The sequence below is a fragment of the Pseudorasbora parva genome, chromosome 1, assembly GCF_024679245.1.
Source record: "Pseudorasbora parva isolate DD20220531a chromosome 1, ASM2467924v1, whole genome shotgun sequence".
NCBI classification, from domain to species: Eukaryota; Metazoa; Chordata; class Actinopteri; order Cypriniformes; family Gobionidae; genus Pseudorasbora; species Pseudorasbora parva.
The window spans coordinates 54,065,234-54,089,614 of NC_090172.1; the positions used below are offsets into that span (position 1 = coordinate 54,065,234).

General features: G+C 39.7%; 1 protein-coding gene across 4 annotated transcripts in view; it reads left to right on the forward strand.

Annotated features, from left to right (window-relative positions):
* The window catches only part of nav2a (neuron navigator 2a), a 267,454-nt gene that overhangs the window by 25,778 nt on the left and 217,295 nt on the right, over nucleotides 1-24,381 (forward strand). The gene's annotated exons all lie outside the window — the stretch shown is intronic.

The window sequence follows — 24,381 nt, forward strand, 5'->3', positions numbered from 1 at the left end:
GAACCCAATTCCATTCCACTTCAGCAGTTGAAAAGGAAATGATAGCGTCTGCAACCCTAGTACAGGATGGAGAGTAAATGATTTGTACAGATAAGAGAACAGTTAACTTTCTCTCTCCCTGTAGGTCTGTTCCAAAAATCGAATGCTAGCTAGCTGCCTACCTAGACAACATTTATAAATGTGAAAGGATTATGCATTTTTGACCAAATTCCAGTGACCAGCGTCCAATTTGCAAATTTGAATTTTAAAAACAATTCGTTTTTGAAATAAGTCTCTTATGCTCACCAATACTACATTTATTTGACCAAATATGTCCCTGTGAGGCAGGCAAACAATTTTAGCATCATTACTCAAGTCTTTAGTGTCATCCTTTAGAAATCATTCTAATATGATGATTTGCTGCTATTTCTTATTATGGATATTGACAACAGTTATGCTACTCAGTGTTCAGTTATGCTTTTGTGGAAAACATATTTTTTCCCCCAGAATTTTGAGGAATACAAAATTTAAAGTTGCATTGATTTGAAATGGAAATCTTTACATTATAAATCTTTATTATCACTTTCGATCAATTTAATCCATCTTTGCTAAATAAAACTGCTAATTTCTTTAAAAACAACAAATCTTTGTTCTAATGCAAGATGTTTTCCATTTGCTTTAGCCGCAATCAAAGAAATCGATTGAAATTCTGAAATCTCTCTAATTGGTGGATCTCACATTGGGTCCTGACTGATCAACAACCTGACACAAAAGCTTTGCTTTCTGTTTTTTGCATAACGATGAACGGCATTTTAAGCAGTTAACTCCAAAATCAGGTTTATCAGCGAGAGAGTGATTTGCCACAACACTCATGGAAAGAGTGTGTTTTTGTTTGGTTGGTAATGTATTTGCAGTTTCTCTGTATGAGACATAATGAATTTATAAAGCGCACCATCACACAGAGAAAAAGAGAGTACTCTTGGAAATACTAACGACAAGTATAATTAATTGAGTAATGAGCATGTTTAAGGAGCATTTGTTGCATATGCGTATGTGCTACTGCTTAGCCCAATTATCATTTGTTCATGGAATAATTATTCAACATGAATGACATGTAACACAACCAATCACAGTTCGATTTGTTCCACATCTTGTTTAGGGGCGTGAAAAATATAAAATGTCGATGCCAACAGACCGGCGTGTGATCTATAAATTATTCATTCAAGAACATGAATGTATACTTCACATTTGAAAATTCAGCGTTTAGTTGATCCTGTTAAGCTAAGCGCTCATTGTCACAGATGTAAACACGACAGCTTTCTTCTTCCACGAGGGAGTTTGGCGTCACATTGTTACCAGGCGGACGGTTAAAGAATGCAACACACACATCTCACTGACAACTAATCAGACGGCGACTTTGAAAACTCGTGAAGTTTTTCCTCGTGAAGTGTCCCATATGCATCAGACGTTCAGCCAATGGTCCGTGGGCATGACTTCTAAGGCTGAGACTAGTTGGTGTTTGGTTTTAGGTTGTTGTGGAGTGCAGGCACCCACCGGCGGAAAAATTCATCTGTGCTTATAAAGAGTATTTTTTGTTTTTTCCTATGAAGAAACATTTCAATATGAGGTTCTTATTCAGAGAGCAGACACTAGCACACTAGTGGCCAAATTTACTAACAGTTTGCGCCACTGCAAACCCTCTTTTGGTCTAAAATACTAATGCGCCGAAAAGTCTTGGACGGGGTTATTTTTGCTCTAGTCAATTTACTGGTATTAGTGCCATTATTTACCGTCTAAAAGAGTATGATTTAAACTGAGACGAAATTGCGCTGCTCTTGGTAGATTGCATTGGTATTTATGGACATGATCCGGCTACGTCTGTGTTCTTTAATTTCGTCAGTAGATCATGCACAGAACTTTCCACTACCATCTGTGCTTTTTTGGAATTGCACTCTCACGATAATTTAGGTTCTCTCCCTAGGTTTTGAAACAGTAATATGTATGTCAAAAATCACCTTTGTACCTTATGGACAGCACCAATAGAACCATCATTTACCTAAATTTACAAATCCGGGACTATTTATTCTAGCTGAAACATGGCATTTGATGAACATACTGTATATTTTTATATTGCACCGTTTGAAAAATCATGACACTTGAGACTTTGCTGTGTTGTGAATATATACACTTTATATACAGAATACTGTCAGACCTCACAGTCTCTGATACTGAGTGTGTGTGGTTATCAGAGCTTGGAGGTCACCTTCAGGCTCACCAATCGGGGACTGTGATCTTTGAAAGCGATATGTCCCCTCGTTCTCTCCTTCACACACACATTCGCTCTGATACAGACACATTATCTCCTAAAAGTATTCTCCTGTTGTGTGGGAATGCTCCTCTGTGTGTGATTTATTACGGAGGCCCTCAGCACACTGACACGCTGAGGTTCAGTGAGTCAGTGTGTCTGCAGACAGAGCTCCTGCTCCATATTCCTCCATGAGACGTTCAGGCTTGTCTTACTGCAGTAACAGCACACAAACCACAGAGGTTACCTCAGGACATCACTGGATGCCACGGCATACACTATCACACTCCTCTCTGGCTCTCCCTTGACGAGTAATTTGTCGGTCAGTGCTGAAAGTGAAAATATTGAGCTATCCAACACAATCACTGCTGCTAACGTATACCGATAGTGCGAGGTCCCTTTTGGAATTGCTCCGTTTATTAATATTTAAATGATTTGAAGCATGAGATAATCAGTTTCTCTCATTCTTGTTCTTATTTTCTTAAGCGGGTTTAGTTCAGGATAGTACAAACTATGGCATAAAATAACTTTAATGTAATCTAATAGTTAACCAAACCTTAACTGAAATGTTATCTGTATCTTCACAATCAGCCCACACAAGTAGATGAAAAGTGGCTTTTATGTATTTTAGATTATACAGTTTCTATTACGTTTCATATCTTGTCATATTCCTCAAACCACTGGACTGCTTATGTTGATATTACTGACATTATTCTCTTTATTCATAATATTTGTATAATTTTTATGGGACCTCAAGTAAATATATGAACTCACAATCTTTTCTGCTCTTGCTCTTAGAAAAGATCAGCTCCTTTTGGATGAATCTGCAGGTCGCATTTTACAAGCAATGCGAAATATATTTCTAGCATAAAATACATATATTTCACCTAATAGCAAAATTTTTAAATATGAAACATTAAAATAAGGATAAACTAAAACTTAATAAACTGTACATTTATAATAAAAGTTAAATAAAGTCTACTATTAGGATAATATTTAACTTTTTAAAGCTATGTGTAATAAAACTATTCCAAATATTATTGTACATAATAAAAAAGTGAACATTTTAAATAAAGTGAATATTTATTTCTTTTTTTATGTTTTCAACATCATGGCAGTATATGTTGTATTGCATCTACTTGATTAATAATGAAAGTTTTCATGTATTTTATATTAAATAATAAAAAAAATATATATCTGTAAATCTGTAACATTATACAGACCTTAATATAATTAAAATAAAATTATAATATGTTATTATCTTTTACATTTTTTCTTTGCTTTTGCTCTGTAACTTTTTTTTTTAATGTCCCTTTTATGTCTAAATTACAAAGATGTTTTGTGAGTACTAACAAACCATCTAGTGCGGTTTAATTGCCACCTATAAACACTGTTACACATTTCACAAGTGTTTTCAAGCTTTTGTGAGACCTGCCAACTGTAGCGTTTCGTGCAAGACCAGGAATGAATGGGATTTCCTCCTACTGTTTTATCATCTGCTCCTTACTGTGCTTCACACAGTGTAGAATATGTAAGAAAACACCAGCTCTGTGAATGTGTGTGGGAGTGATTGTGAAATAGAGATGGCACCACATGGGGTCTCTCTGGATGCCCCTGCAGTCTTCTGGCACGAGTGCAGCATCATCTCCTGATGCTTCAGTGCCTCCAGGTGTGACTTCCTTCCAGAGACACTCTGTCTCAAAACCTCCCAGATAGATTCCGTTATTTACACTTTCCCAAGGGATTGTGAGACCTTCCGTGGAGGCATCTCTTAATTGTTTGGAAATCTGTGTATAGTAAAAAAGAAGAAGCTCACAGCAGCAGTCAGTAAATCAGACTTCCAAGCATGAACATAACACAATGGTGATTTGGTTAAAATCGCCAAAAATAATGAGTCTTTAGACATGGCTGTAATATTACTTTGGCCAAAAATAGCAGACACAAAACACCAACTGCATTTGTCATATTATGCAGTATACAGCTGTAGCAAACTACATGCAATGTGCTTGAGTTAAGCCTTTTTTTTGGTGTGATGAATGAACCAGAAATAAATAAAATCAGCCATGATGTTATCTTTTTTTTACTCTTTATTTTATGAGACTGTCAGGTTACCACATTATTTACATTAAAATGTATTTAAAATAATATTGATATTATTATATATGTTTATATATATTATTAAACTGGATGTCAATGCTTAATTAAAGCAATAGTTCACCAATCATTATTTATTCACCTTTATGTTCTTTCATAATTCATACATGTATGACTTTCAGTTTTTTTTCAATGCATTCAACCAAATCAAGAAGACAGAAAGGTTGAGTTTTCATTTTTGGGTGAACTATCCCTTTAAGAAGACGTTCAACTTTGTGTCTAACCCACATTTCCTTTTTAATCTCAATACAAAATATATGAGCTATTTTTCTTCTTGCATTGTTTTTCTTTGTTTTTATGATGAAGGAATATTGGGGGGGGAGGTGGACTTATATTTTCATACTCATTTATCATAAGACTGTTCTGCAACCCATTTAAGGTCAGCCCCCTGTCCAAGGAATCTTTTAATGAAGAAGATGCCTGCAGCCAATAGGAACGCTTATTTACTGGGGCACCCTCACAGTCGGCCAATCAGGAGTCTAGTGTAGAGAGCAGGATTGATGACAGTAGTATTCCAGTGTGAAAGCTCACCACACTTTGTCGTTTATAACTTTATATTGGAGATCATATCGTTCTCAAAGCTGCAGAAGAATCTAATATGTTTAGGCCTTAGCCGTTTTTTTTTCATATGATGAAAGTCTTTGATGTAGTGCTGTGTGCGTAGCCCACAACCAGTACAGGGGGATAACAGGCTTTCCCTCTGTCAACATTTTTCAGCATATATAAGCTTGTTTTAAAATTACAGCTGCTTTTGTATTTTGCTTTGATAAATCCACAGCTGAAGATGACTGCTTTACTGTTGGTGAATCTGGCTGTACTGGGTCTGTGCTAGTACAGCCAGGCTGGATGTGGATCATCTGGGTCAGTGGTAGTACTGGCTGAGGCTGGATGTGGATCATCTGGGTCTGTGCTAGTACTGGCTGAGGCTGGATGTGGATCATCTGGGTCTGTGGTAGTACTGGCTGAGGCTGGATGTGGATCATCTGGGTCTGTGCTAGTACTGGCTGAGGCTGGATGTGGATCATCTGGGTCTGTGCTAGTACTGGCTGAGGCTGGATGTGGATCATCTGGGTCTGTGGTAGTACTGGCTGAGGCTGGATGTGGATCATCTGGGTCTGTGCTAGTACTGGCTGAGGCTGGATGTGGATCATCTGGGTCTGTGCTAGTACTGGCTGAGGCTGGATGTGGATCATCTGGGTCTGTGCTAGTACTGGCTGAGGCTGGATGTGGATCATCTGGGTCTGTGCTAGTACTGGCTGAGGCTGAATGTGGATCATCTGGGTCTGTGCTAGTACTGGCTGAGGCTGGATGTGGATCATCTGGGTCTGTGCTAGTACTGGCTGAGGCTGGATGTGGATCATCTGGGTCTGTGCTAGTACTGGCTGAGGCTGGATGTGGATCATCTGGGTCTGTGCTAGTACTGGCTGAGGCTGGATGTGGATCATCTGGGTCTGTGCTAGTACTGGCTGAGGCTGGATGTGGATCATCTGGGTCTGTGCTAGTACTGGCTGAGGCTGGATGTGGATCATCTGGGTCTGTGCTAGTACTGGCAGAGGCTGGATGTGGATCATCTGGGTCTGTGCTAGTACTGGCTGAGGCTGGATGTGGATCGTCTGGGTCTGTGCTAGTACTGGCTGAGGCTGGATGTGGATCATCTGGGTCTGTGCTAGTACTGGCTGAGGCTGGATGTGGATCATCTGGGTCTGTGCTAGTACTGGCTGAGGCTGAATGTGGATCATCTGGGTCTGTGCTAGTACTGGCTGAGGCTGGATGTGGATCATCTGGGTCTGTGCTGGTACTGGCTGAGGCTGGATGTGGATCATCTGGGTCTGTGCTAGTACTGGCTGAGGCTGGATGTGGATCATCTGGGTCTGTGCTAGTACTGGCTGAAGCTGGATGTGGATCATCTGGGTCTGTGCTAGTACTGGCTGAGGCTGGATGTGGATCATCTGGGTCTGTGCTAGTACTGGCTGAGGCTGGATGTGGATCATCTGGGTCTGTGCTAGTACTGGCTGAGGCTGGATGTGGATCATCTGGGTCTGTGCTAGTACTGGCTGAGGCTGAATGTGGATCATCTGGGTCTGTGCTAGTACTGGCTGAGGCTGGATGTGGATCATCTGGGTCTGTGCTGGTACTGGCTGAGGCTGGATGTGGATCATCTGGGTCTGTGCTAGTACTGGCTGAGGCTGGATGTGGATCATCTGGGTCTGTGCTAGTACTGGCTGAGGCTGGATGTGGATCATCTGGGTCTGTGCTAGTACTGGCTGAGGCTGGATGTGGATCATCTGGGTCTGTGCTAGTACTAGCTGAGGCTGGATGTGGATGATCTGGGTCTGTGCTAGTACTGGCTGAGGCTGGATGTGGATCATCTGGGTCTGTGCTAGTACTGGCTGAGGCTGGATGTGGATCATCTGGGTCTGTGCTAGTACTGGCTGAGGCTGGATGTGGATCATCTGGGTCTGTGCTAGTACTGGCTGAGGCTGGATGTGGATCATCTGGGTCTGTGCTGGTACTGGCAGATGATCCAGCATTTCCTCTACGTACAAACTTAAGCATAGCACCTGCATATTATAGATAAAACAATTTATAAGCAGCATCAGACCCATTCAAACTGGCTCCCCCAGATTTCCTTTTATACATTTTCAAATATAAAATACTATTTATACTATGGCTTGGCTCTTGTAATGTTTAACAAGTGAACTAGTGATTCAGATATCAAAAATCTCTGTGAGTGATGCCATCATTGTTAATATCAAGAATTAACTTTTGTACAAGTGAACATGTAATCCCTGATATCAAAAAGACATTGTTACTAGTAAAAATTCCATACCTAATATCAACAATTCACAATGTAAATAGTGAAAATGTATTTATTGACATTAAAAATGCATAAATTGTGAATAAATAAAAGCTAAAATAGCTTGCCATAGGATGCTACTGTGTTTTATATTATGAATATTAAAGCAATATTTGATTTATGGTTATTATTTATTGAGGGATGTGCATTCATATTGACCAGTATGTCCAGCTAATTAATATCAACATTTTAAATTCAATATAGCCTATAAATCAATAGTCAATCAATGTCAAATTGTCAATACCTTGCTTTCCATCTTGCATCATTTGTGCAGTAGTTAAGAGTTTTAACTAAACATTGACTAAGACTAGATAATCATTGTCTTGTTATGTAGCCTATGTGCACTTATGAGGAGGAGGAGGACCATCATGCCCAAATATTGTTCTGTAGGTCTGGTATCCACACGTTTCATTTTGTGCATGCGCATATGAACTTAAAAAAAAAACTTAAATAATTGTATTTCTCAGGCACAAAGACACCGAACACAGCCTTTAGGGTACTGTTATTTGCTGACATCAAACTTGGAGAGGAGAGAACACAAGTTTACCTGATTGTTGTTCCTGCAATTTACTCTCACTGTGTTTTTTCCCTCTTTTAATGGCCAGAATGATAATTCCGCTTAATTTTATCATCAGTCTTTACAACATCGTTTGACGCGCTTTGACACGAGGGGGAGGCGGGGCCTTGAGTAAATTGCAGGGCCCTAGCAGCTTGCGTAGTGAACACGTATAGGGCTGTACGGCTCTGCCAAAAATATGTGACTCTCAGTTTTTATAGCTTTAAAGGGTTACTTCAGCGATTAGCATATGGCTTTGTATCAGTAGAAACCCTGGAGTATATTCAAATGATTGTGCTTTCCCCCCTCATATCCCCCTGAGACAAGAAAATTATGCATTTTATTTCTGGAAAAGTTCCTCCTATGATGCAAACTGATGATATTTGCATCATAGGAGGAATGTTTGCCCAAAGGCTAAAGACTACAGCCAGCAGAGGGAGCCATTTCCACATGTTTTAAATCTGCCCATGGGGGATGGAGATCACACTCAGCTTGCAGGGAGAGCTCAGCTGGCAGCAACAGGCACTCATTTAAACGGAGATATGGTGAGCAATGTAAGTCTTTTAACTTCTCAAATCAATTTCTTTGAAAGTTAAGCTTGCAAAGGCATGAACTGAAACGCGCCAGACTGAACTCGCGTTGTGAATGTATGCCGCGAGTGTAGTCGCGATTAGGCTACCTCAGCTCTCATCACTCCTGCAGTTAGTGCTCAGTGCTGTGACACTCGCGCGGTGACCAAGCGGCAACCTCCCGCGATCTCTCTTGAAGCCAATACGAAAGTAATGTAAACTGCAATTCCTCAACTGGCCACTAGGGACAGGCTCCAGAAGGGAGCAGAATCTCATTGAGCCCCATGTTAAAATTCTCAACTTTAAAGCAGAAAAAAACATGTTTACAGCCTGGTACAAATTGTGGTTTTGGCTTATAAGGCTAATTTTGATCTTCATGACAACTCTGAGGGGGGTGAATTTTTTATAACTCATTCGTTTATGTTATATAAAGCCTTAAGGTTCTGCATAATTAAGGGCGTGGTTACAAGTGGATAGCCATTTATCCGCCGTCTATAGTCATTGCGCCACCTCAGCTCCGCGCACATCCCGCCTTTTTGCCCATTTTCTGTTATCCGGGAGTGACACGCGTTGACTCGCTCACAAGATGGCAACGCCCAGCTCGCCCATACTTTAAGCTTCAGAACGGCTTATCAGAATCCTATGGGTGACGTCACGGACACTACATCCATATTTTTTTACAGTCTATGGCGGTGACTCACTCATTATATTGAACAGACACGTTCAGTTTTTAATTGTAGTGTCTTCTCCAACTCAGTCACAGTAATCAAGTTGGTGGCTTTGGGAATGGCCTCACAGGGCAGCAAAGCATTCTGGGAATTGTAGTCTTTTCATCCCCATGAGACAAAAATACATTTTCTGTCTTTTCTCAGTCTAGAAGGCACCAAAGTCAAAAATAATTTCACATTTCTACTACATTGATGACCCAGTTTAAATACAGATTCATCTTCCCAGCGCTGAAGTACCCATTTAACTTTCTACATCTCTATTATTTAAATGTTTTATGTCTATTGATTATCACTTTAACTTTCTTAAAGTAAAATCCTATTTTTCACAGACAAGGTTTAAGCCTAACCCCAGACTAAAATGCAAGTTTGAGCTGTTTTAACTGAAAGAAACTTTCACTGAGATCCTAAAATATGTCAGTGCCATTGTTTTGTCTCAAGATGCAAACCAGTGTGTTTTTTTTCTAAGACAAGTTTATAAAAGGTACTTAGATGTACACTAAGGCCTAATGAAATTCTGTGAAACCAGGCCTCTATCAATCATTTTATTGCTTTAACTGTCTATGTGACTGTCATTTTAACATTTATTTAGAATATGGTCATGTATGACTTCATAAAAGGCGGCTTTCCTTATATGGCCACTTCTCCCGGATAAGTGCTTGCGCACATCAACCAGAGCGAGAGCAAAAGCTCGGCCAATCAATGACCTTTGTGCGGGTTTCAGAAGTTGTCGACAGCACTGTCATTTTTTTTAGACCACAAAATCAACAATTGTGTTTTTGGTTGTGAGGTAAAGATAACCTTGGTCAGTTTCCCAAATAACCTAGCATTAAGGAATCAGTTTGTTTTTTCAGAGGGCAACGGAGATCTGCAAGTGTGCTTGTTTGTTCCCGGTCATGATTCGAATCCGCAGGCGGTGAGTGAAACTGCATCAAATGTCTGTTTTGTTGGAAACCGGTGCGTAATTGCATATACTGTAAAAAAAAAACGAACGTATAGTGAATCAAATGTTATCCAGGGATAATGCCATAATGTATTGTGTGTGTGTGTGTGTGTGTGTGTGTGTGTGTGTGTGTGTGTGTGTGTGTGTGTGTGTGTGTGTGTGTGATTGTCATAGGTGTGTGTGTGTGACACTTTAGCTCCGCCCGCTGCACTCCTCCACGAGTTTGGCTGTTTTCGGAAAGAATCAGTTCAGCGTATCTGTGTTTTATAAATCTGATAAAACTAAAGACTATTTGGAGATATGAAGGATGCAATACTTCTCTATAGGTACTCAAGATTAACATGAGATTTGCAAAGACTGTGTGTGTTATGTGCCCTTTAAATCAAAAGAGCCCATCCTTAAATCTCTGTGAATTTCTAGTGCCCTGACATGCTTGGTTCCGCACTACAGTCAATGAGAATTTTCCCATTTTATGCTTTCTTTACGAGTACCATTACAAGAATATGAAGAATATTAATACAGATCTGTTAAAGCAAGCGCTGTGCAAATTGCGTTTGGGTCATAACTCTAAATGCAAGCCTAGTGTCGTCTTGCCGCTGCAGTCCTTTAGAATAATAATAGACTATCATCTCCTGTAGTTCTTTTACAATTCATCTTGACTTACTTTCCATGTTAGTAAAGTAAGCTTTATATATGGGTGGGCACAACCTACTTTTTCCTTGAGGCTGATGGAGTGTATAAGGAATAATATTAAGGAAGCAGAAAAATACACTATTTGCCTACCCTGCAGTTTTTAACATGACCCCACAAGTTATAACGTAAAGTTTGATGGAGGTCACAATGATTGGTCTTGCTCGCAGGCATTTGCCTCCCTGTGCAGGCTGTATGCTTATTCCTTATAGGATCATGTGTTGCTGTGTATTTCTCAGTTTCACCAGATGATGAATGGCTTGGCTGTAACGTTCATCTGTGTGGATTTGAGGTCAACGGCATACTGCATCCATAGTGTATTGTAATTGAAAGCAGGTTTGTTGGAGGAAGTAAGATTTTACACTATCTCTCATTTTACGATTTTTGCTCCCCCTCTCACTGTATGGCTTGTACGGTTCTGTAGTGATTCTCAGTGATATGTTGTCGCTTTTTGATGATGCATGGTGCAGGGAGGGACGTTTATCATCGCATGGGCTGATTAGCGCGCAGTCTCTGGACACATCACACCATCCCTCAGACCTGCGGTGACAGAGTAACCGTCAGTCCTGTGTTGTGTGTGCGTGTGTGTGTGTGTGTGTGTGTGTGTGTGTGTGTGTGTGTGTGAGAGAGAGAGCAACACTTGGGATTTCGCCCCTCATCTTTCTGCAAAGCTTAGATGTCACATTGCAACAAGTCATGTGGTGTTGCAAATGCTGTATTACTGTTTGTATGTCGAAGCAAGATTTTGACGAGATTGGCCCCACTTTATATTAGGTGGCCGTAACTACTATGTACTTACATCAAAAAGTAAGTACAATGTACTTATTGTCTTCATATTATATTGCAAAACACTTTTGCTGATATTGAGGTGGGATACGGGTAGAGTTAGGAACAGGTGTGGTGATATGGGACAGGTGAAGGGTAGAGTTAGGTGTAAGGGACGTGTCAACTGTGTAATTACAAATGTAACTACAGAAATTAATTACAGGCGTAATTACATGCAGGTCATTTTGGAAATGTAAGTACAATGTAAAAACATGTACACAATAAGTGCATTGTATCAAATTATTAATTACGATGTTAGTACATAGTAGTTAAGACCACCTAATATAAAGTGGGTCCACGAGATTTTACGTAATTCATGACAAAACGTTTCCCCGCCATAGACGAGTTATTCCAGCAATCTGTGGCTGCATTTACACTTAAAATTGTAATTCACTGATCTGATCTTTTGATCATCTATTTTTCCACCACGTCTGTTTACATTCACTTTAGACACGACTGATATCCGTTATATGTGTTTACTTTATTCCCCGCCAAAAACAAATCTGTTAGTGATCGCTGTACTATGCAACATGGTTGACCTATCAAGTTTTGAATGACCATACTAAAATGATTTCATAATAGGGAATCTGTGTTAGAATGTCTGTTTTTGTTTTGGTCTGTGCGATACCGCACGCCACCAGTTTACCCAAAAGTATTTCAAAACCACGGGTTGCCAGTTGGCAGAAAACACAACGTATTGCAAACTGGGTCAGAGATCGCTGATTCTGCCAGACCTAAAATGCCTCATCCATCAAAAATCTCTATGAAAGAGAGCATATTGAAATGCAGATAAATCAACTCATCAACTTACAGTGTGGCTTCCATTGTCAATTGTGCTCGCTCCTGTTGCATGTCCTCAAGCTGGCAACCCACATGAGTGTCAAGTCTGAGGAGGAGGAGGGGGCGGGGAAAACAACAATAACAAAAACAATAAATAAAAACAACTGCAGTACCCATTTCAACCACTAGGTCAGTGCTTAGTATCCTACATATCACACCTTTAATAGTAAACCTTGTTAATTGGAATAGTAAAGTGTCCATTGAAAGCACACTTTAAAATCTCACCGGATGACCTCCGGGTATTTTTGCCTTCTCTTTAATGAGTACTGTGAATTCGGACATACTTCTTTTGTCAGTCTTTTTTTTGCCTATATGGTAGGCAAGTAAGTGATTTATGATGCACCCCTAATTTCTTGTTTTGATCATCGTTCAGAATCAGATCCAGTCTTTGACAAAATGGGATTTTCTCATTTTTTTTGTCTGAAATGTTGTTGAAAAAAGAAAAAAAGAAACGTACCCATCTACGATTATTTTTTAATGTTGATTAAAAAAAAGAAATTAAAAAAGAGAATGAGTTTAACACTCTCTCCTATCTTTTATATATAATTTAAGGAAGTTCAAATCATAGTGAATAATGGAATGCCTGTGCCTTTTTAAAGGGAAAAATTCGGTCTAAATATTTATCTGTTAATTTTATTATAAATTAATGATTAAAAAAATTAGCACATCATTTTTTGAGATCTATATTTATGAGGCATTTATGAGTTTGGGTTAAAATGGCATATCAATCTTAGCCAGGTTTTAGTGTTTCACATTGGGGCTGTTTCGTTCCATCTTGAAAGCCAGCAAATGTTGCCACCAAAAATATACTTTAAAAGCACATTTTAGTGGAAAGGATCATTATATGTGCTTTGCCTCATTGATTTGAACATGCCTTAATAAAATATGCATGTATGAATATTAAATTCATCTCTAACAATGGTTGTAGGCGATAAATGTGCAAATAAACTAGATTATTACATTTTCTAGGTATGAATGTTGTTTTCACATGAAAAACTGGTGCCAAGGTGGTTGTCAGGCTGGTGGCTTCTGCGATCCTCGGTTTTAGTGATGCTTGTCTCTGAATAAATAGAGTCCTGGATTTAACACACACCTTATGTGTTGCTGGTAATTGATTTTCACTCTCTGCTTCGTGCAAACCTGCAAAAGTTAATTAAAAGTGCTTTGCCGTCTGACCTCATTGTCAGTAGTCTGTGTGTTTTGAATAAATATATGTAGATTTCTAAAAATGCTTACTGGGTTAATGTGCAATGCAACATTATGTCTGTGAGTTTTAAAAGTGTGTATTCTCACCAGGCTTTGTGTTCTGCTCTGTTTTGCCTGTTCTCCTGTGTAGAGCCCATAATTGCTTTTCCCACTGTCCCTCTGCTTCCTGCCTATAGAAAAGCCCACTGAGGGTGTAAAGGCCGGGATGTAGACCTGATTGCTGTCGCAAAGTTTATGTGAGTAAATGCTTGGGGGCATTGCAACCAAGAATTTCACTTTCACTTGGCCATGAACAAAATTTGTATTGTACCATGCAAAGATTCCCACATGTGCAGTGCTGTTACTGTTAGCTAAAACCAAATCTATTAAAAAACAGTTATTTTATGTTGATGGTAATATTATCATTATAGTTATCATCATTCATTTTAGTTAATGTTTTTGTGCAGTTATTGTTGAACCTTTGGTTTAAGTTGCAAGTGGACTTGGGTTCAAATCCCAACCTAGCATAACTCATAAATATGGCATCAGAAATCTAAAAAAAAAGAGACTGCCAGTTGGAAAAACAGTAGAAACAGAAATAAAAAAGTGCTCCTTGTAAATTTTTCATGCCAGTCTAAAGTTTGTGCTGCAGTGGTTAGAGCTCAAGAGGACATGATGGAGAGCGTTACTAAAGACAATGCAGGTAAAATAAAATGTAAGCATACAGGATGTTAGGACTTGATCATATAACTATGTAAGCATACAGAATAGACTAAAGATTCAATAATTAGTTCTGTCCAAATAGAGCTAATAGACTAGCCTGACAAGCCAGACCCACATTAAGATGTTTGGTCTGGAAACTCGCTCTGCACGTGATAGGATATCGCTACCACCAACCAGAGCAACGAAGGTGAAACAGAGCTCGTTGATAGATTAAACATTCGCCGTATCTGGTCGGCTAAACTCCGAACACATCTTCCCTTTTTAAGAATGACTTCAGTGCCGTTTTTTGTTCTTTTCTCAGAGAAAAGCTTAACTCCAAGTCTTCCAGAATCGCAGTCAAAGCTGATTCGAAAGACCGCCGCCGTTCGTCAGTTTCTGTGTTTACTAGAAGCACGTAAACGCAACTCGGCCGTCGTCATTATGGCCCCGCCCGACTCTATACACGATGTGATTGGCCCGGCAAGAGTTAGGCAAATACAGCTCAGAAGGGTATTGAGAGTTGCAAGAAGACACTTGCGGGCAGATTAAAGGACAACTCCGGTGAGAAATGAACCTTGGGGTAATTAACAGATGGTTACCAAATAGATCATTCTCTGGGATGCATTTTCATGAAAATCGAATGTAAAGAGTTTTATCTTTAAAACCAGATTAGCTTATAACACTAGTCTACGGGGCACAGGGTAGACACAGGGTGGTAAAATTAAATCGCTAGTTAATACCACTAACAAGACTCAAAATAGCCTCATACTAACACGGTAGCATAATGAGGGTCCCTACATGCAAACCGAAGCATTGAGAACTTTGTAAGTGTACAAACAGTTTAATAAGAAGATACATTATAAACAGAGTGCATTACGCGTTCACGGACAGGCGCCATCTTGGAAAACAGTCTTGACGAATCGATTCACGAGCGCTGTCCTAAGTGAGCTGGTCGATAGGAATTAAGTTTGTATTTACATTTTTATTTTTATTTATTTATTTTCTCTGTTGCGTTAAGTGTTTTCTTCCGGAAACAACGGACCATATGAGATTCCAAGTCACAGTTCATCACTTAGCAGAGCTCTCGTCGCTCGACGAATCGTGACTGTTTTCCAAGATGGCACCTGTCCGTGAACGCGTAATGCACTGTCTTTATAAAGTATCTTCTTATTAAACTGTTTGTACACTTACAAAGTTCTCAATGCTTGGGTTAGCATGTAGACCCTCATTATGCTACTGTGTTAGTGTGAGGCTATTTTTAGCCTTGTTAGTGTTATTAACTAGCGATTTAATTTCACTACCCTGTGCCCCATAGACTAGCGTTATAAGCTAATCTGTTTTTAGAGATAAAACTCTTTACATTTGATTTTCATGAAAACACATCCCAGAGAACGATCTACTCTGTAACCATCTTTTAATTACATCTAGGGTCATTTCTCACCGGAGTTGTCCTTAAATTTGCTGCCGCTAGAGTGCGTCTAGATTTCTAGGCTACTAATAGACTAAACTAAAGGACTCGAGCAGCTCAGCAGTCGTGTTCATTCGCACAGACCAGGGCTGCGTCCCAAATCGCATACTGTCTGAGTAGGCACTACATTTGAATTTGAACTTACTTTGTGACTGTTAAAAAAGTATGTTCTATATAGTATGAATGCGTGTAGTATGAATCCGGACATACTACATCCATCATGTTGTCATTATCATCTGACCTACTAGCACCAGTTGCATCCCTTAACCTCCATTTATAAATCCTATTCCATGGCGTCATAGAATAGTAAAGTTTCCACTAACGTGCATATCAGAATCTCGTCGGAAGTAGTCGATCATCCGGGGACTTTTTTGCCTACTGTTTTGCGAATACTATGTAATTGGAAATACTACTCTGTTGGGGTACTGTTTTTCACATACTGTACTATATAGTAGAGAAGTATTCCATTTCAGATGCAGCGCAGGTATCTTCTACTGGAGCCTGCATGTGGTCTGCAGATCAGAGCTTTTGAAGTGGCAGGACTGTTCTGTTTTAAGCACATGCAGTGCATTTTGATGTAAGTCGACGTGAATACAAATGTCTACGGGATCCATTGAGATCAGAGAGCATGACAAGGTCTTTTGTTTCTGCTATAAATGTATTTTCTCTTCTCTTTAACTCATATCATGATAGTATTTCTTCAAAAGTAGCTTTAGGAGGGCAACAGTTTGGGTTTTAATTAGTGAATAATGGAGGGTTGGGAGAGGAAAGAGAACTGTTTGGAGACTTCAAATGAGAGAGAGAGAGAGAGAGAGAGAGAGAGAGAGAGAGAGAGAGAGAGAGAGAGAGAGAGAGAGAGATGACTTGTTTACAGCTGATATGAAGATGCATTTTGGTCGATTGGATCACAAGTGGAAGACAGTAAATACAGATGTAAATGGGGTCTAAGATGTTTTGCGCTTGTCCACTTTCAACCACTTGTAGAGTCGAAAATGCATTTGACCGAAAGCGAGAGAGAATGTGGAAGAGTAAAGTACCTTCAGCTTGCCTTGATGTCATCTATCACTCTCACCTCTGTTCGTCCTCATGCCCCTGGGTTTCATATTTTAGCCTGATCACAACCAGATGAATTTTTTCTTTCACTCTCTCTTGCTGTATTTGTTTGTTGTAGTATTTTGGCCACATTCTTTCATTGTTTCTTTAGCTCTCCTGTTGTTTCCCCCATGTACGCACAATGTAATGCAATCTAGATTTAGTCAAAATCTGAGTTGTGCATTACCTGTGGAAAAATACCATTATGCAAATATGCTAGGGGCGACAGTGGCTCAGTGGTTTATGTAGATTGTCTACAAACCAGAAGGTTGGTTGTTCGATCCCCGGTTCCACCTGACCAAGTGTCGAAGTGTCCTTGAGCAAGACACCTAACCTAACCCCAGCTGCTCCCGACGAGCTGGATGGTGCCTTACATGGCAGACACCGCCGTCTGTGTATGAATGAGAGAGTGAATGGGTGAATGTGAGGCAAGATGTAAAGCGCTTTGGATGGCCATAGGGTCTGTTAAAAGCGCTATATAAATGCAGTCCATTTACCATGCTAGGCGTTATAGAGTATGCTAGGTGGTTGCTTACTAATCCAAGTCAAAAGATTTCCCCCACAAGTTTCTACGCTATTTGTATCCCTATATAGCCAAATTCAAGTCAGTTTACTTTTGGCCATATTGGTAAATCATCTGACCGCTATCATTTTAGAGCAGTACATGAAGAGATGTCATACTGATTATAAGTTCAGTATGGAGGACTGCAAGGCTCAGTGTTAGGACCGTTGTTTTTCAGCCTGTACATGCACTCTTGCAAGAAATCATTAGGAAGCATAGCGTTAGTTTTCATTGTTATGCTGACGATACTCAGCTACTTTGCATCCCGACGAAACTTTCCTTTTCATAAGATTGACTGAATGCATAGCTATAGAAATGCATAATATAAAAAAAATGGATGATTATTAATTTTCTACAACTTTTTTAGATTGTCCTACAACAGATTTTCAAATAATTGGACAAAAAAAAACTCTGCACTTAGTAACCTAGAATACTGTCTTACACTTGATGACTGCTCTGTCAAGTCTTCGTCGTCAGTTCAGAACCTGCGTCTGCTCTTTGATACCTATTTCTCATTTAAAAGCCATGTTTCTAGCATTTGTAAAACCACATTCTACCATTTAAAAAATCTATCTAAATTACAGTACATGCTTTCAGTGCAAAATGCTGAACAGTTAGTTAATGCGTTCATGACCTCAAGGCTAAATTATTGTAATGCTCTACTGGGTGGTTGCCCTGCTCACTTAATAAACAAACTCCAGCTAGTCCAAAACGCAGCAGCTCGAGTTCTTACTAGAACCAGGAAGTATGACCATATTAGCCCCAGTTCTGTGAACACTGCTTTGGTTTCCTATTAAATCCCTTGTATACATTTTAAAATCTTGTTAATTACTTACAAACCACTAAATGGTTTAGCTCCCCAGTACTTGAGCGAGCTCTTATCGCATTAACTCTATCGAGTCTATTGCGGTCTCAAAACTCTGGCCAGTTGATAATACCTAGAATATCTAAATCAACTGCAGGCGGTCGATCCTTTTCCTATTTAGCACCTAAGCTCTGGAACAGTCTTCCTAGCATTGTTCGGAAGCAGACACACGCTGTCAGTTTAAATCTAGACTAAAAACACATCTCTTTACTGTGGCATAGACATAGAGCATTATCAGTTTTTATTACTCAAATCGGAACACTTCCTATAACACATGATGTACTCGTTACATCATAAGAAGAATGGCATCTACGCTAATGTTAATCTCTCTGTTTATCCCGAGGTTTAGTCTGCCGTATCCAGATCAGATGGTGGACCTGTGCCTAGACACGACCAACGCATCCATAAAGTGTCAGCAGAGACTAACTAGACTCTCCCTTGTGAAGGCCTCCTTCCCTTCCCCTCTATACAGATAAAAACACAAATGCCCACATACGTACAACCCCAAATCAGAAAAAGTTGGGACAGTATAGAATGTGCAAAAAAAAAAAAAAGAAGTGATTTCTAAAATTACTTTGACTTGTATTTCATTGCAGACAATATGAACACAAAATATTTCATGTTTTGTCTTGTCAACTTCATGTCATTTGTACATATGCATCCTTTCCTGTCATTCAGACCTGCAACACATTTCAAAAAAATTTGGGACAGTAAAGCATTTACCACTTTGTAATGTTGCCATTCCTTTTCACAACACTTTAAAAGACGTTTAGGGACTGAAGACACCAAGTGATGAAGTGTTTCAGGTGTAATTTTGTCCCATTCTTCCTGCAAACAAGTCTTAAGGTGGGCAAAAGTACTGGGTCTTCGTTGTCGCATTTTGCGCTTCAAAATGCGCCACGCATTCTCTATTGGGTACATGTCTTGTTGAAATATGCATGGACGTCCCTGGAAAAGATATCTTCTTGAAGGCAGCATATTATGCTCCAAAATCTCTATGTACTTTTCAGCATTAATGGTGCCTTCACAGAAGTGCAAGTTACCTTTGCCAAGGGCACTGACACAACCCCATACCATGACAGACGCTGGCTTTTGGACTTGTTGCTGGTAACAGTCTGGATGATCCTTTTCTTCTTTGGTCCGGAGCACACGGCGTCAATTCCTCCCAAAATATACCTGAAATACTGATTCATCTGACCACAGTACACATTTCCACTGTGTGATGGTCCATCCCAGATGCCTCCGAGCCCAGAGAAGTCGACGGCGCTTCTGGACACTGTTAACATAAGGCTTCCTTTTGGCACAGTACAGTTTTAACTGGCATTTGTGGATGTAACTACGTATTGTGGTACTTGATAAAGGTTTGCCAAAGTAGCCCTGAGCCCATGTGGTGATATCGCTTATAGATGAATGACGATTCTTGATGCAGTGCCGCCTGAGGGATCGGAGATCACGGTTGTTCAGCTTAGGCTTGCGGCCTTGTCCTTTACGCACTGAAATTCCTCCAGATTCCTTGAATCTTGTAATTATGTTATGCACGGTTGAATGTGAAATATCCAAATCTCTTCCTATCTTTCTTTGAGGAACATTGTTTTTAAACATTTCAATAATTTTCTCACGTATTTGTTGGCAAACTGGCGATCCTCGGCCCATCTTTGCTCCTAAAGGTTTAGATCTTTCTTGGATGCTGCTTTTGTACCAAATCATAATTTCAGTCACCTGTTGACATCACCTGTTTCAAATCACATCATTATTTAACCCTTTTACCTCATTACTAGCCCTAAATTGCTCCTGTCCCAACTTTTTTTGAAATGTGTTGCAGGTCTGAATGACAGAAAAGGATGCATATTTACAAATGACATGAAGTTGACCAGACAAAACATGAAATATTTTGTGTTCATGTTGTCTGCAATGAAACACAAGTCAAAGTAAATTTAGAAATCACTACTTTCTTTTTTTATTTGCGTTTTCCAAACTGTCCCAACTTTTTCTGATTTGGGGTTGTATTCAAACAAGGTTGCCTATAGGCTGAACATGTAACGCTTGTGTGCATGCCATTGCTGTTTTCATGGATTCGCCTTTTTAGGGATTGGATGATGGTATAGTTTCAAAACTTCTCGGGCCACCAGAAGCTATTGCTGTGTGGATGTTGTCCGGAACGCATTGGGGGTTGTTTTGATTGAAGATGGTGTTGTTTTTAATGGCACCAAATTAAAAAACGAATCTGTTTTTACAACAGAAATAAATCAAAAATGTTTCCTCAAAATGAATTTCCTATTATCAGTGTAAAGCTGCTTTGAAGCAATCTGTGTTGTAAAAAGTGCAACAAAAATGAAGGTGACTTGACTTGAATGTTACCAGGCTGATATTTTCTAAAGTTTTTTGTTTAAAGAAATTAACATTCTTTTCATCAAAGAATCCTGAAAAAAATGTGTTAAGACTTCCACAAATATATTAAGCTGCACAATTGTTTTCAACATTGATACTAATAAGAAATATTTCCTGGGCAGCAAATCATCATATTAGAATGATTTCTGAAGGATCATGTGGCACTGAAGGCTGGTTTTAAAATATATTATTCATTTTACAATATTACTGTGTTTACAGTATTTTGTATCAAATAAATGCAGCCGTGGTGAACAGTTGACAAGTGACTCTCATAAAAAATCTTACCGATCAAATTTTTTTGTAATGGTAGCATAACACTTTGTTGAATGTTTTTTTTTTCTCAAATTAGGAATAAACTCTGACAACAATTCTAACACAAATTGTAATATCTGTTTCTTAAGCTTTTTTCAGATTGTTCAGCTAATATACATGCCCCAGCATAAACAATTGATTGGCTTTTTTTTTAATGTAATGAGAGACTATAGCTGATATGTTGTGCATAATGATTTGTACCCTCATGACGTAAAGTAGACTCTCTGCCTTATACATCTCTGATATGTGTCTCAGGTCCTTCCTTTAGTTTCAGTCTATGGGATTGTTTAGCCTGTTATATTCTATATCTATAAGAAAAAAATATTGTTTTGGAAAATGATTACATTTACATTTATGCTTTTGGCAGATGCTTTTATTCAAAGCAACACACATTGCATTCAAGGTATGATCAGTTCATGCATGTCCTGGGAATCAAACCCATGACCTTGGTGTGGTTAGCGCCATGCTTTTTTATTTGTCAATGATTTATTCTCTTTAGGTTTAATAATAATTCCATATGAGCAAAAGTAATAGTCATCTGCATCTGGATCTTTCTGTCCTTTCAGTAACCTATTATATCAGCTCATTATAATGATTTTAAACATTTTATTCTCTCTTTATGTTTTCCTCACACTCACTTCTCTGTTCATCTCTCTCCTCACTCGTTCCCTCACGGCATTCTTCTTCTGTCCGTGAAGAGGCACTCAGGGAGATGTGCTATGGAGGTGTGTGTGTGTGTGTGTGTCTACACACAATTCAGTAAGCACTGGAACAGTGTCCTGAACTTCCTTTCCACTAGATACAAGGACTCCTCCACTATATTCTGAGCTGAAAAGACACAACAAGACCTCAGATTCTCTTGAATTCGCTTTCACAGAATTCTGTGTAGGTCTGTAAAAAGCTGTAGTCTGTGCGATTTGTATTAGAGAGCTTGTTGTGAATAACATTGTGTGTGGGTTTGTGTGTTGTGTTCCCCCAGCCTGATGAGACCTCATGGGAGTGCTGTAATTGCCGTCTCCACCAGTCGTTCACCAGACCTGTTACCGCGTTCAGAATCAGCCGTGCCTCATGTAGCCACAGTTGGCCACGCTCTTAGAATATCACAAAACCACACAAACCTGCTGTGTTGCAATTTTAATTCGCCACCTGTCAAATCAGCCTTCATTGCATGCTACGGGTTATTGTATTTTTTTAGCTTTGACACTGTGACATAATTGGATTTGTACACCTCTCAGAGGTAATGGGAATTGGGCTGGAGGGTTACATCAAGGTAATAGACAAGTATTGATTGACTGCAAAGAAGTCCTGTCTAAACTACATTCACAATTTGGACCAGTTCGTCTTCTATCATCCTTATTTTAATATTTTGTAATATAAAATGATTTATTAATTGTTCATTATTAATATGAAAATGTAAAAAAAAAAAAAAAAAAAAAAAAAAAAATATATATATATATATATATATATATATATATATATATATATATATATATATATATATATATATATATATATATATATATATATATATATATATATATATATATAAACCAATATATTAGTACAAATGTAATTGTAATGTGGGGACTTCAACTTGTTTGTTCAGCACATCCCACAGATCGAATGAATTGAGATATGGAGAATTTAGAGGCCAAATCAACAAATCAAACTCGTTGTTGTGTTTCTTAAACCATTCCTGAACCATTTTTGCTTTGTGGCAGGGCGCATTAGGCTGCTGAAAGAGGCCACAGTCACTAGGGAATACTGTTTCTATGTAAGGGTGTACATGTTTTGCAACAATGCTTAGGTAGGTGGTACGTGTCAAAGGAACATCCACATGGATTTCAGGGCTCAAGGTTTCCCAGCAGAACATTCCCCAAAGCATCACACTTGCCTTCTTCCCGTAGTGCATCCTGGTGCCATGTGTTCCCCAGGTAAGCCATGTACACGGCCATCCACATGATGTAAAAGAAAAACGTGATTCATCAGACCAGGCCACCTTCTTCCATTGCTCTGTGGTCCAGTTCTGATACTCCCACTGTTGGCGCTTTTAGCGGTGGACAGGGGTCAGCATGGGCACCCTGACTGGTCTTCAGCTATGCAGCTCCATACGTAACAAACTGCGATGCACTGTGTATTTTGACACCTTTCTATCAGAACCAGCATTAACTTGTTGAGCTACAGTAGCTTGTCTGTTGATTTGGCCACACGGACTAGCCTTCGCTCCCCACGTGCATCAGTGACCCTTGGGTGCCCATAACCCTGTCGACAGTTCACCAGTTCCTTCCTTTGACCCCTTTTGATAGATACTGACCACTGCAGACCGGGAACAGCCCACAAGAGCTGCAGTTTTGGAGAAGCTCTGACTTAATCATGTAGCTATCACAATTTGGCCCTTATCAAACCTCAAATTCTTACGCTTGCCCATATTTCACATATTTGCTTCTAGCACAACAACCTTGAGGATAAAATATATAAAAAAGTCTAATATAAGCTGAATATAAAATAAGCCTATATCCCACCCACTAATAGGTGCCATGATGAAGATATAATCAGTGTTTTTCACATATATTTATATGGGGAGTTTCCTCTGAGGAGGCAAGGGAGGCAGTGCCTCTTCAAAAAAAATATTATTTTGTATTATTCATTTATTAGATCATATTTTATGATGACTATGTACACACTTAATATATACACACTTTATAATATATATGTGGCAAGGGGGGCGTGGTTCAGCGAGGTCTGCGGCGGGAGAGAGGGCCTCGGGACGAGCGGTAAGTGAGTGGGTTGGACGCAGATTAATAACACCTGTCTCTTGTTCTAGTAATGAGCGCGGAGACGGGATAAAACACCAGCGGAACCGGAGACCGAGGAGAGAGAGAGTCGGACTGTTGATGCCGAGACCCTGAGATATCCGGAAGCCGGAAGTGCGTGACCCGGAAGCGAAACTGAGCATACACAGAGACAAACACACGCTGAAGCGTGCACGTTTATTGATTTGAGTTATTAAGAATAAAAGAGCATCAACAGTCCTGCCGACCCCCGTGTCCTCTTCCTTCCTCACTATATCGAACTTGTTACACTGGTGCCGAAACCCGGGAAGGAAGCAGGACAGAGCCGCCGCCATGACAACGCCCTCCGCCTCGCCATTTGCGGAGATCATAACATCGCTCGCGGCCCTCCACCAGGAACATCACACGGCGTTGCTGGACCTTCGGACTGAACAGGAGCGCCGCTTCGCGGCCATAGTCCAAGGCCAGCAAGAGGACCGCGAGCAGTTCCGGAGCTGGATGGACCGGGAGGTTCGCGCCGAGGCCGCTGGGCGGGCCAGCGCACCGGTGCACGTGCCCCTGCAGAAGATGGG